The 12,226-nt window shown below is 51.8% G+C and overlaps 1 non-coding gene and 1 pseudogene across 1 annotated transcript; both read left to right on the forward strand.

Annotated features, from left to right (window-relative positions):
* Positions 1-9,144: 9,144 nt before the first annotated feature.
* Positions 9,145-9,263, forward strand: LOC147690368 (5S ribosomal RNA; annotated as a pseudogene).
* A 1,572-nt stretch (positions 9,264-10,835) lies between these two features.
* LOC147690369 (U6 spliceosomal RNA) lies at positions 10,836-10,942 on the forward strand. Its single transcript, XR_015300290.1, has one exon. It is a non-coding gene; the product is annotated as a U6 spliceosomal RNA (small nuclear RNA).
* The last annotated feature ends 1,284 nt before the right edge of the window (positions 10,943-12,226 follow it).

Raw genomic sequence — 12,226 nt, forward strand, 5'->3', positions numbered from 1 at the left:
TATCTTTATCTGTTAAGACTTAGGGCCCCATTAGGATGTCGGGCGGATTGCCACCGCGGCATATGGAAAGAACGTCCACCGCTTTTCGAGACGGTCAACTCATTGACCGGGCGGAAAAGGGTTTCATATGAAGGCAGTGTCTGTTAGACACCGCCATCCATATAAGGATGTGGGCGGGAACATGCTTTTCCGTGGCGGCAAGGCATGCGGGAATGTCTTGTGGGGGGCCGTTGCTGGCCCCCAGGGACCCCGGGGGGGTGGGGGTTGCACATGAGGGGTACCTATGGAACCCCCTGCACTTCACTGTACAACGTGGCACGCACCGCACGGTGCCTGTCACGTTGTGCATTGAAGTGCGCAATGTTAAAAATATGGGATGCGCCTACCAGTGTGACGGGTGCATCCTAATAGCCCCCATGAGCCCGCCGCACTTATGGCGGGCGGTTCCGTTTTACGTTGGGATGTCCGCCCGCCATCCTAATGGGGCCCTTAGTGTAAGACATGCTGTACAAAAAACTGTTTCAACAAGCGGAGCTTAAAATAACTGAAGTGAGGGTGGGGGCAGAGACCACCAGATACAACATATCAACTGTGGCACATGAGAACACTTCATTTCACTTGTGCCATCATTGTTAGAAAAGTGGTTCTAAGTTGCAGACAAACAACATCAGCATGGACCATTGTTGTTGCCAATCGAATTATGCTGTGGACTAAGCTATGGGCCAGAGTTACTAAATGTAAGACTATCGATAAGAAAATTGTGCGGAGGGTGTACAAGCAGGGGCGGCTTTTCTGTTAAGGCGGAGGAGCGTCGCCCCACAAAAAAATTGCCCCCAGAGATGGAAAAATACTGTCCTGAGCCAAGTTTCAGGACGCGGGTGAGGATTTCTGATTTCTGCTGCTGCCAGTCAGGGAGCAGCAAAAATCAGTGATAAGCAGGACACTTAGGTTTAAAGTGTGCATGTCTTTTTGGCCGGCCATCTAGTGATGGCCAGTGAGCCATGCACATTTTAAACTTCTCCAACGGTTACAGACAGCACAGGGCTCCAGTGTCCTCTGGAGCAGCGAGAGAGGCCGCTTCCTCCAATCCTGGCGTTGCTCTCATGCGGAATGAGAGCAGCACCAGGATTGGTTACTGCAGTTTCCGGGACCCTGCCTGCCTGGAGAAGACCCGAGCGCAGAGGAGGATGTGGCGCCAGGAAGGTAAGTGGGGTTCTTTTTTTTTTACTTGTATTTTACTTTTATTTTTATCTCCCTGCCCCCCTGCCCTCCTTACATGCTAGCTGCCACTGAGTGCATGTTAACGCTCTCTGGTTGGTTGTTGGTGAATTACATGAATAGTTAATCAAAACACTTCCACAACAAAAATGAATACACACCACCATTTGAATGAAATCTAAGATGAAAGTTTCTCTTTTTTTAGACAAAGCAGTACTGCCAGTCCATCATGCGAGAAAGTTAACACTACTTCACAAAACTATCATCTTTTTGAGGTCTGAATACAGCAATCTCAACAGATGAAAGCTGATAACGTTTCAAAAATGTCTGACAAGACACTGCACCCCATATGCTGGGTTCTTAATAGCAGATCTATTTGCGGTAGAAAGACTTTTTAATGAAAATCTGCAAATTAAGCAGTAGAAGGTGTATTCGATGGTAAACTTGGAATGCCTATATTTACACAGAAAAGGCAACGGCTCTCTGGTTTATCCTGAGAGAGTTTGCAGGTTTCTATGACCACAAAGGTGACTCAGTGGATCAAGTTTTCTTCCTCATTAGAATCATTGCTAGTTGAGAGGTGAATCTGAGGTAGCCAGGGCCCAGGTGAACTGCCAGGATTCCACAATAGCACAATTGAGGCAACATGGGTTTAACTCTGCTTAACTGATAACTCCAGAGGACAGACTGGTGGGGGAACTGTTAATTATAAAAGTTGTGTGACGACAGGAGGATGCAGTAGGTGACTGCCATTTGTTTTAGGAAGAAACTTTGTAAGAAACAAAAGAAAATTAAAGCAGGGACGCTATGGAAATGAAACCTACCTGTTTACACATTCCAAGAGGTAGTCATCGCAGTAGTAAGGAGGAAGCTTAGGTGAGGCTGAGCAGTGTATTTCAGCCACACATTTCAATTCAAAAAAATTATTTATCCTGGACCTGAAACGAACTCCCTCTTAACCTCCGACGAATCCAGACACTGCACCAGTTCAGAAAGGACCTCAAGACCTGGCTCTTTGAATGACACCCTTGGAGCTGCTTCACATCCCTTCCCTCAGTGCCTTGAGACCCTCACGGCTGAGTAGTGCGCTTTACCAACCTTGACTGATTGATTGATTGATTTATCAAACCGGATTTTTACTACACAACATACATTGAATCTCTAGTGCAAGAGGAGAGATTGGGTTTGGATGGGAGTCAGGAAGAAGTGGCGCTCAGCGGGTGCCTGGTATATGGGTAATGTCCGTAGAAGGAGTTGGTACGGTGCAAACAGGTCAGAGGAACAAACCCAGCACAAAACTGCCCCTGCCAAGATAGAGAACGTATCCCCTATCAAACAAATGTAAAGAAATGTAGCCTCAACATAGCTCAATGAGAATATCTTTTTAGGAAGGAAGAAAATGAAGAAGCAAGAGTCTTAGACCTATTTTTAAGTTTCAGAAGCCTATTAAAAGTCTGATAAACAAAGTATATTTTAAAGCAAAAATTTGAACGTGTGGTAATGGAGTTCGAAAGGTCCTTGCCAACCTCCTCCGACACATTTCTTCTTAAGGAGTGAGACCCCAACACCAATTAGTCAACATAGAGTGCCAAAAAATGAAAGGCATACATCTATCTGAAGATCACAAGCAACTATATAGGTTGCACCAGTATAGGATTAGACAAAGTGAATGAGGGTGTCTGGGTTGTGCAAGAATCAGGCAAGCTCTGATGCTAATGTATGGAAGTAATTAGATGGGGGAATGTTGGAAAATGGGCTTTGCAAATTTGAATTGGAATGTGAGTCTAGGCATTAGGGGCATAGCTATCAATAGTGTAGGAGGTGCCGCTTCATTGGGGGGGATCCTCTGCACTCCAATGGTGGCCATACTTCACCACTCAACTGAGTAATTAGGGTACCAATTTTCCTTGCTTGCATTATGACCCATTGCACGCTTGCTACGCCGCTCATGGGCATTTGGAAGTCTAACCAACTGCAAACAATTTCTTATGCTTACAAATCTAATAAAGTACTAAGTTATATATTTGATAAATCCATTAACCGATTTGTCTTCCTTACTTCCCTGTTGCTTCTTCTATGCCTTGACCCCCTCAGGTACCATCTCTTGACCCCCCATCTACTGTGGCAGTTTCTTCCTTTATTTAAATACTCCTGGATTCCCTCTTTTAAACTCCTGAGACTTCGTGTACACCTGAGGCGGAAAGCCGGGTGTTAGCCTACTGGTAATTTTAACTTTTGCTTTGGAACTTTTGTTAAAAATTTGATTTGCGCCGTATCTTAAGAACATTTCCAAATCCCCTCACAACTAGAAATAACTTGCACTGACCCCTCCGAACGCAGCCGAATAGGTGCTGGGAAGAAGAGTGGTTTGTGGCGGCCATATTGGGGGAACAAGCAAGTCCCAGCGCTCTAGCGCTGCAGAAGGGACTATAAAAGAAGATGGCCACGTCTCCGCGCAGCGGCGCCGCTGTCGCGCCGAAGTCAAGCCAAAGTCCTGCCCGTCTGCGCCCGTCCAGGCTGAGGACGGGCATAGGGCTAGATACGCTGCTCAGGTACCCACAAAGGATTTACCTACGAAAGAACTTATATTATCTTTGAATACCCAACCCAAACACTGCCATCAAGCCCTCAATGTGGATAAATGGGCAGGTCCCATAGGCTGTCAACAATGTAAACAAAATTTAGAACCATGCCAAAGATCGCGGGGTAAAGAGACAGGCAGAATCCTGAAGGGGGGACTCATAAATGCTCGCTCCATGTGTAAGAACGCTCTTCATATTTATGACCTCATTTCAGAAAAAGATCTAGACTGCCTATTAGTGACAGAAACATGGCTCAGAGACTGGTCCAACCTCGATATAGTTCAGGCTCTACCTCAGGGTTTCCAAATACAGAGGTTGGACAGACCCTCCCAGCGTGGAGGAGGGCTGGCAATTATCCATTGTGACACCCTTAAATTCACCACTATGGAACTACCAGACATAAAAGGAGCGGAATGTCTCTGTTTTAATCTCCAGGACCACGATTCTTTCACTTTTGCAGGGGTACTGATTTACCGACCCCCTGGACAAGCGACTCAATTCTTAGAAAGTGTGGGGGTAGTATTAACCAATTTAACTCTTAGATTTGCTAATCTCACCTTACTGGGAGACTTAAACCTCCATTTGGATAGTGTCAGTGATCCCAATGTATTGTGCTTTAAAGAAATTCAACACATTCTAGGGCTGACGATACAAACAAGAGAGCCAACGCATACAACTGGGGGCATATCCTGGACTGCATCAGCTCCAACTTAAACACAATTAAGGTTGAACCACCACTGACCCAAACATGGTCAGACCATAAGTTTATTGGTTTCAGCCTGAAAATGGATAATCAGAAGGCAACTAAAAGATCTATCCCAGGTAATGAGACGCCAATTCCCTGCTGGGGGAAAATCATAGAACACCCAGATTTGAAAAGCTGGGTGGAGGCGGGTAAACCATCGCTGTCAGGGAATGTGACCATTGACCATGAACGCTATGAGGGATGGATGACAACTATTGGGGAAAGAATGAAAACACGGGGTACTAAACCCCAAACTAGACAAGGGAGAAATTCTGCCCCCTGGTATACAAGCTCACTAAAAATAACTCTGGGAGAAGTGAGAGCGTCAGAGCGGAGATGGCGCCATCACTACAAGAGTAACGACCGGGAGACCTATAAAAAGGCCAGGAGGGATTATCAAGCCTCAATTAAACGCGCTAAAACAATGTACTACACAAAGCTGATTGAAGCTTCTAGAAATAAGCAAAAAGAGATCTTTCAAATTGTCAATAGCTTTAGGAACCCCAAAATACTTTCCCAGGAAATTCCGCCATCCCAGATTCTCTGTAATGAAATAGCAATGTTCTTTGAACAGAAAATATCTAACCTCACAAAAAACTTTCCTCAGATCCATCAAGAAGAATTAGATACAGCATACAAAGTTCAAAATGATAGGCCCTGTACTATAATGTGGGAAACCTTCGCCCCGATTAGCCTGGAGGAGTCTTCCCAAGCTATTTCCAACCTCAGTTCAGGTTCACCTTTTGACCCCCCCCCCCCCCCCCCAGCGTTGTTAAAAGTCATAAAAGAGGAGGTCAATCTAGTGATCAACTCTATTCTTAATTCATCACTCCAAACAGGAGATATTCCATCATGCTGGAAGGTCGCAGCTGTTAGACCCCTTCAGAAAAAAGCTCTCCAAGACCCCACAGTTTTATCTAATTTACGTCCATCTTGCTCCTACCAGCCGTATGTAAGCTTGCAGAGGCCTGTGTTAATAAACAACTCACGGCATATCTGGAGGAGAACAATGTTCTTCAACCGAATCAAGCTGGCTTCAGGGCCCACCATTCGACAGAGTCTGCTTTGCTGTTTTCCATGGAAACAATTAGAGCTGCATTGGATCAGGGCAAAAAGGCAGTCTTGATCCTATTGGATCTATCAGCAGCATTTGACACGGTGTCCCATGCTATTCTATTACATCGCCTGACGAGTGCAGGCATAGCGGGCACCGTGTTAAAATGGTTCAACAACTTTCTGACGCAAAGACGGCAGATTACTATGCTGGGGCAGTTCTGTTCCGAAGAGAGGAGGATTCAGTCAGGGGTGCCTCAGGGCTCCAGTTTGAATCCCATTTTATTCAATCTTTACATGGTCCCCCTGATTGAGCTCATCTCCTCCTTTAACATCAGCACAATAGCATATGCCGATGACACCCAGTTAGTCCTCACCTTGGATGAGGACCCGACAGCTGCTGAGCAGACTCTGAGGAATTGCCTGAAGGCAACTTTCGCCTGGATGAACAACAATCATCTGAAATGCAACACTGTAAAAACAGAAATTGTACAGTTTGGTCAAAATAATCCCTTCTCCCCAGATTTGCTGGCCGGAAGAGGCAGAGGCCCCGCCCAGCACCATCGTAGCGGCGCGAAATCTGGGAATTAAATTCGATGAGACCCTATCTTTTAAACAACAGGCAAGAGAAGTGGCTGGGTCATGCTTTAATATAATAAGGGACCTCAGGAAATTGTTTGACCTCCTCCCTTTGTCCGCCAGGCGCACCGTGGCAGAGGCGCTAATTACATCCAGGTTGGACTATTGCAACAGCCTGTATGTGGGGGCAAACAAAGCAGCCCTGCACAGGCTGCAGATGGTCCAACATGCTGCAGCAAGACTAGTTCTAGGATGGCCCAGAAAAACCTCAGCCTCTGCAGCACTGGATGAGCTTCATTGGCTCTCCATTCAAAAGCGCATCTTATTTAAGGTCCTGATAATCACCTTTAGGGCCTTTCACAAGCAGGGTCCACAATATCTGCTCAAAAACTTTAATCGCTATCATCCTACTCGAGAACTCAGATCTTCAACACCCAACTTGATGGTCGTCCCAAAGTTTAGACTTGCTACAAGAGGAGGAAAAATGCCTCATCAACTCCGCACAATTACCTGCGAACAGAAGTTTAGAAAATCCCTTAAAACGTTGATCTACAGTATGGCGGATGCTACCTGCAAAACACTTGTCTAGGATTCACAATGGCAATGTGAAAATAACAAACCTTACCATCTTTGAGTACACAAGTCAAAGCGCCAAGATGCTCCCTGGAGTGGTAGTGCGCTATACAAATTTCTCTAAACAAAAATTTTAAAAATATGATGGAAGGGATGTTTCTATTACACTCTTATTTCAATAGTTGCCTCATTTCTCCTCTGAACTATTGCATTTGTCACCATAATGTGCCCTAATGCCTTCTGACCTTGTTTGCACTAGATACAACTGCAAAAATAAATACTTTCCTGCTCACCCTTCTGCACAGCTTTACATCCACTTTACACTTGCATTGCTTCTTCCGCGTGTTCTTGAATGATCACATACACCACCGCTTGCAGAAACACTTACGTGACTGATTGCATGACTGATTACGCGATCGCCTGCATCAAGCTGCTGGCATGACTGACTACACGAAAACCGGCAGGACGGCTCGCCTGAAAGCTTGCATGACCAACTGCATGACAGATTGCACGAACGTCAGTGTGAGACCATCTCTAATGCCTAAGAGCTGTTGATCCATTTATTTTCCTTGAAACTCATGCATAGGAGGAATAACAGACAAGAAAAGATCATGAATCCACTCCTAGCATACAACACTTAACACACCCACATAGGTCATACAAGACATACACCCCCTCCATTATGAAGTATCACGGAGTAGCCGCTAAGCGCTTCAGCACCTTACCAGGGTGTGGAAGAGAACTATACAAACAACTTCAATACTATAAAATATATTACCTCCTCGTTAGTCTTCCTCGCCCCCTGAGTTACATAGTGAGCTTCAGCTCCACAACAGAACCCTCCAAAGCAAAAAGAAACCACCTCCCACCCCCTCCCAACATGGCCGACCAGTCCCACCTGACCTCTATAAGAGGCGGGCCGGCCCAACCAATCAGCCTGTTTTTTTTGTTCTGCACGATTCTCTCCAGAGCACGGTACAGGTAAGATGGGCCGGCGTGAGCAGTCCCTGGGGTGTTAAGGTGGTGGACCTGCTCTAGCGGTCTCTGGTGCCTTATGCCTAGAAATCCCCCCCCTCTTCCTGCCCCCGGTCCTGTGGGGCCGGTTAGGTGCTGCTATAGCGTGCCAGTGGTTTATAGGGAGGGGGGGCGGCAGGGGATATGGGGTGTTTGGGCATCCCCGTGTATCCCCAGGTCGTTACCGAAGGGCCCGGGCCACTGTGTGGGCTTTTGGGGTCCAGCGCTCCGTTTGGCATTTATGCACCTATGTGTGCTTACATGACTCTGTGATTTGCATGTTACGCCCGTCGGGTAGCTGGGCTGCCCAATGGGTGTCGTGTTTTCCTGGAAATGCCAGGGCTGTGTGTATTGGCACTGCGTGGGGCATCTCACATACAGTGTAACAGCTTTCGGGTTGTAATTCTGCATGCACTTCACCGCCTCGGCGGGTATTTCTAGGCGGTGTGGACTCGCCCTGACCCGTCGGGTGGGCGAGTTTCTGGAGCGCCGGCCTAGTGTGCGGGGTGCTCTTCTGTGCTGCGATGCCTCTCCTCAGGTGGCGGGGGTTCAACCTCCTCTTCTATCACCTTCTGCGGGGTCTCCTGGTGTTGCCGCGCTGTCCCATCGAGGTCCTTGCGCGGCGGGTGGCCCTGCCCCCTCCTCGCCTCGTCGCCCTCTCGGTGGCCCCGGGGGGGGTGTATGGCCCTGGTGGAGAATTGTGGCCCAATGGTTAGAGCTGCAGTCTCTGATACTGTGGTCTAGCCCGGGACCGGGGTTCGATTCCCCGCCGCAACGGGGCTTGGGCTCAAAAGGTCCTGATAATGTTAGTTGGCTACTTTCTCTCCATAGGATGCTTGGCCTCCTCCTTAGGGGTGTCCGGGAGTGGTCGCCTCGGGGGGTATGCCGGGATGGGTTCCGCGGAGGCATTTGTACATACGCCTTGCGACCCTTTCAGACGTGTGGTGCGCTATTCTGGCTGGGAGGTCGCGCAGTCCATTCCGGCGTCCTTGTCGGCCTATCCTCTTTGAGGGGCATCCCGCCCTGGCAGGGGTGGGGCCCTTCGGCCATTCCTCCCGGATACGGGATGTCGGTCGCCACAAGGTGCTTTCTTGTGGGCTTCCGGGCCCCGGTTTCGGCGTTTCCCGGTCTGGTACTGGTGGGGCCGCTCCCGTGTTGGTCATCCCGAGATCCTGGCTTCGGCCGTCCCGCTCCAGGGGGTTCCCTGGGGGGTGGGGGGGGGGGCTGTCGCCTCCATTTCGTCCCATCTTGGGCCGTGGCTGGCACGGTTCTTGGGCTCTTCGGGCTGGCTGGCCTTGCGGATTCTCCGCGGAGTCCCTCCTTATCGAAAGGTTGGGGTACCTGCCCCTTCCATGGTCGACCCTGAAGGGCTTGCCGGGAGCCTGTGGCCATGCCACCCTGAAAACACCTGATCTCGTCCGTACTCAGAAGTTAAGCAGGGTCGGGCCGGGTTGGTGCCTGGAGGGGAGTCCGCCTGGGGTTACCAGGTGCTGTTGGCTGCGGCCTACGATTGGATCCCGCCCTCGGTTGCGGATGCTTCCGTTGGGTTTGCCTTCTGGCCCGTGGGGTCTAGGGCAATTCCGCCCTGCCTGCGCCTGATCTCGTCTGATTTCAGTATTTCTGCAGTGTCGGGCCCGGTTGGTTCCGGGTGGGGAGACTGCCTGAGGTTCCCAGGGGCTGCCGGCTAGGGGTACTTGCACCTGGCCCGCCTGGTGGTTCTTCTGCACCGGGCGGGGGTCTGGGTGTTCCCCGTCTGGACGTGTGTTAGATTTTGGCCTCGTCTGGTTCTGCGGTGTCTCCCCTCCGTCGGCTCCCTGCTCTAGGGGCGGTGGTCCCTTCGGTGCCCGTCTCGGGCTTGTCCTCCCTCGGTGGGCCCCGTCCTCCCCTCTGGTTCGTTCAGGGGGGGGCGCCCTTGGGCGCCGGGTCGATTGGGTCTCCGGCAGTCGCGCAACACGGAAGTTGCTGGCGGTCCTCCTAGCTAACAGGGTGACCTGCCGTCGTTTGCGCCTGTGCTTCAATGCCCCCAGGTCTTGACAGTCGACCTGGTGGTGTGGAGCGGTGTCAGCCTTCGGGGGGGGTGCTGTTTTCACTCCCTTTGGTTTCCTTGCTCGGGGATTGTTTTCTGGAGCGGAGTAGCCGGTCCTGGCCCTTCGGGCTGTCCTGTCCGCAGGGTCCGACTAGGGGGAGGCGGATCGACTGAGTCGGATCTTCCTTCGTTGCCTGGTATCACCCGGACCCCGGTGGTGCTACAGCGCCTGGGGCCTCGTCTCGGTCTGCCTCCGGTGACTCTGTTCACGGTGGGGGTCTCGGCCCTCCTGCCCGGATTCTGGTTTCTCCGCCTGGGTCCTGGGGGTGCCCGGTCTTTTGCGAGGCCATTCGGCTGATGTGCGCGTTTCCTCCGTGCCCTCTGTTATCGCGGGTCCTCGGCTGGATTCGCTTGGGCAGGGCCGGGATGCTCCGGGGTGCTCGCCTCGGCGGCACGTGGACTCTTTTTGGATCATTGCAGGGGTGAATAACTAGGGAGCTTTAGCTCATGGGTGAGTCTTGTGCCTTTGGTGCAGACGGCCCTCACAGGCCTGGGTTCGATTCCGGCCTGGGCGGGGGAGGTATCCCTAGGTGGCAGTTTTTGCCTGGCACCCGCGTGTGGTTGACACGCTTGTCGTGGTGCGTTCCGGTATTTGGATCCCGGCGGGGTCAACCGCCCCGGGTACCCTCTCCTTGGGCGAGCTGGCGGTTCGAGCCTCCTGGCCGATCCTGGATCTTCCCGTACCATGGTTGGGTCCCCCGCTCTCGGCGTCAGTGTTGAGCCGGCTCTTGTCGGCTGGCCCGCCTCCTTCTGCAGGCCTGATCCTGTGCCCGGCGCTGGGCGCCCTTCTCGCGTTGGCGCGGTCGGCTTGGTGCTGTCCCAGCCTCCGTGGACCCCTTGCGGGTCTTGGTCCCGGTGGGTCCGTTGGGCTGCCTTGCGGGCCTTCCACGGTCCGATGTTCGACGGGCTGGTCTCCCTGGTGGCTCGCTTGGCTCCGATGTTATTTATCCTTCGCCCACGGTCGCTCTGCCGGTCTCCCCCTTGGGTGCTCGCTTCGGCTGCACATATACTTATATTGGAACGTTACAGAGGAGATTTGCAGGGCCCCTGCGCAGGGGTGTCTCGCAAAATCGTGAGGCGTGCCACAGGAGTCTTCTCTCTCGTTCTACGAGCTCTTCGGGGTCCGCCCTGTTGGGCCCCGGCCCTCGGTGGCTTTGCGGTTCCTCGCCTTTCAGGTGGTGTTCCCTGGTGGTGATGGTGTCTGCTGGGCGGATGGGCGTGCGGGGGTCGTTCCTCCGCTCCCCGCCCTTCTGGCGGGTTTTGCCGGACGGGGTTGTTCCTCCGGCGTGTCCCCCGTGTCCTTCCCGGGGTTCCTTCCCTGGGGCCTCGGACTCTGGTGGTTTACCGCGTTTCCCGGCCGACGGGGTTCCTCCCTTGTCCGTGCTGGTTGTTCGACGTGCTGTTTTGGCTTCTCTTGGCCGCACGTCTTTCCTTTCCCGATGGGATGCCCTGTGTTGTGTCTTTTGGCCCGGTTCGTTCGGGCCGCTTGCCCTCGTTCCGCCTTGGTTCACGGGCTTACGCTGGCTGGCATCCTTCCCTACGCTTCGCTGGGTTCGGTGGATCCGGCGGGGGCCTGGGGTCGGTCCGCGAGGTGTGGCTCTGTTCCCTGGGCCCCCATTAGTGGGTGTCTCCTCTGTGGAGTTTTCTCGGGCTTCGGCGTGGTCGTCCCCCGCCTGGTAGGTGGGTCTCTGGCAGTCCCGGGGGGACTTCGCTGGGGCCATTCTGAGTGCTGGAGCTGCGACTCCGGGTTGGCCTTCTTTTCCTGGAGGTCTTGATTTCAGGTTTCCTGTGATCCCTGTTCTCTTTTCGGTTGTTATACATCAACCTTGGGTTGGTTTCTCTGCATCACCGTGTGGTGTTGTGGTTATGGTGGTCAATGAAGCCTTTTTGGCTTGGGTATTTGCTCACTATGTAACTCAGGGGGCGAGGAAGACTAACGAGGAGGTAATGCCCCGGTTACTTACCGGTAATCTTCATTACTCCGAGTATAGTCTTCCTCGCCACATGAGTTCCCTCCCCCCTCCCTGTCTGGCTATCGGCTTCATTGTTTGCTTGGTAGATCAGGCTGATTGGTTGGGCCGGCCCGCCTCTTATAGAGGTCAGGTGGGACTGGTCGGCCATGTTGGGAGGGGGTGGGAGGTGGTTTCTTTTTGCTTTGGAGGGTTCTGTTGTGGAGCTGAAGCTCACTATGTAACTCATGTGGCGAGGAAGACTATACTCGGAGTAATGAAGATTACCGGTAAGTAACCGGGGCATTACTCCATTTGGGATGCATTTCAATTTTCTGGCATGCATGTAGTAGGCAAGCCGGTGGCGGTGACTCTTCCCCCTCCCTTTCCCCATCTACTTCTCCCATCCTGAGGCCAAGCCATTCAA

Source organism: Lissotriton vulgaris, chromosome 9 (genome assembly GCF_964263255.1).
Source record: "Lissotriton vulgaris chromosome 9, aLisVul1.2, whole genome shotgun sequence".
Lineage (NCBI taxonomy): Eukaryota > Metazoa > Chordata > Amphibia > Caudata > Salamandridae > Lissotriton > Lissotriton vulgaris.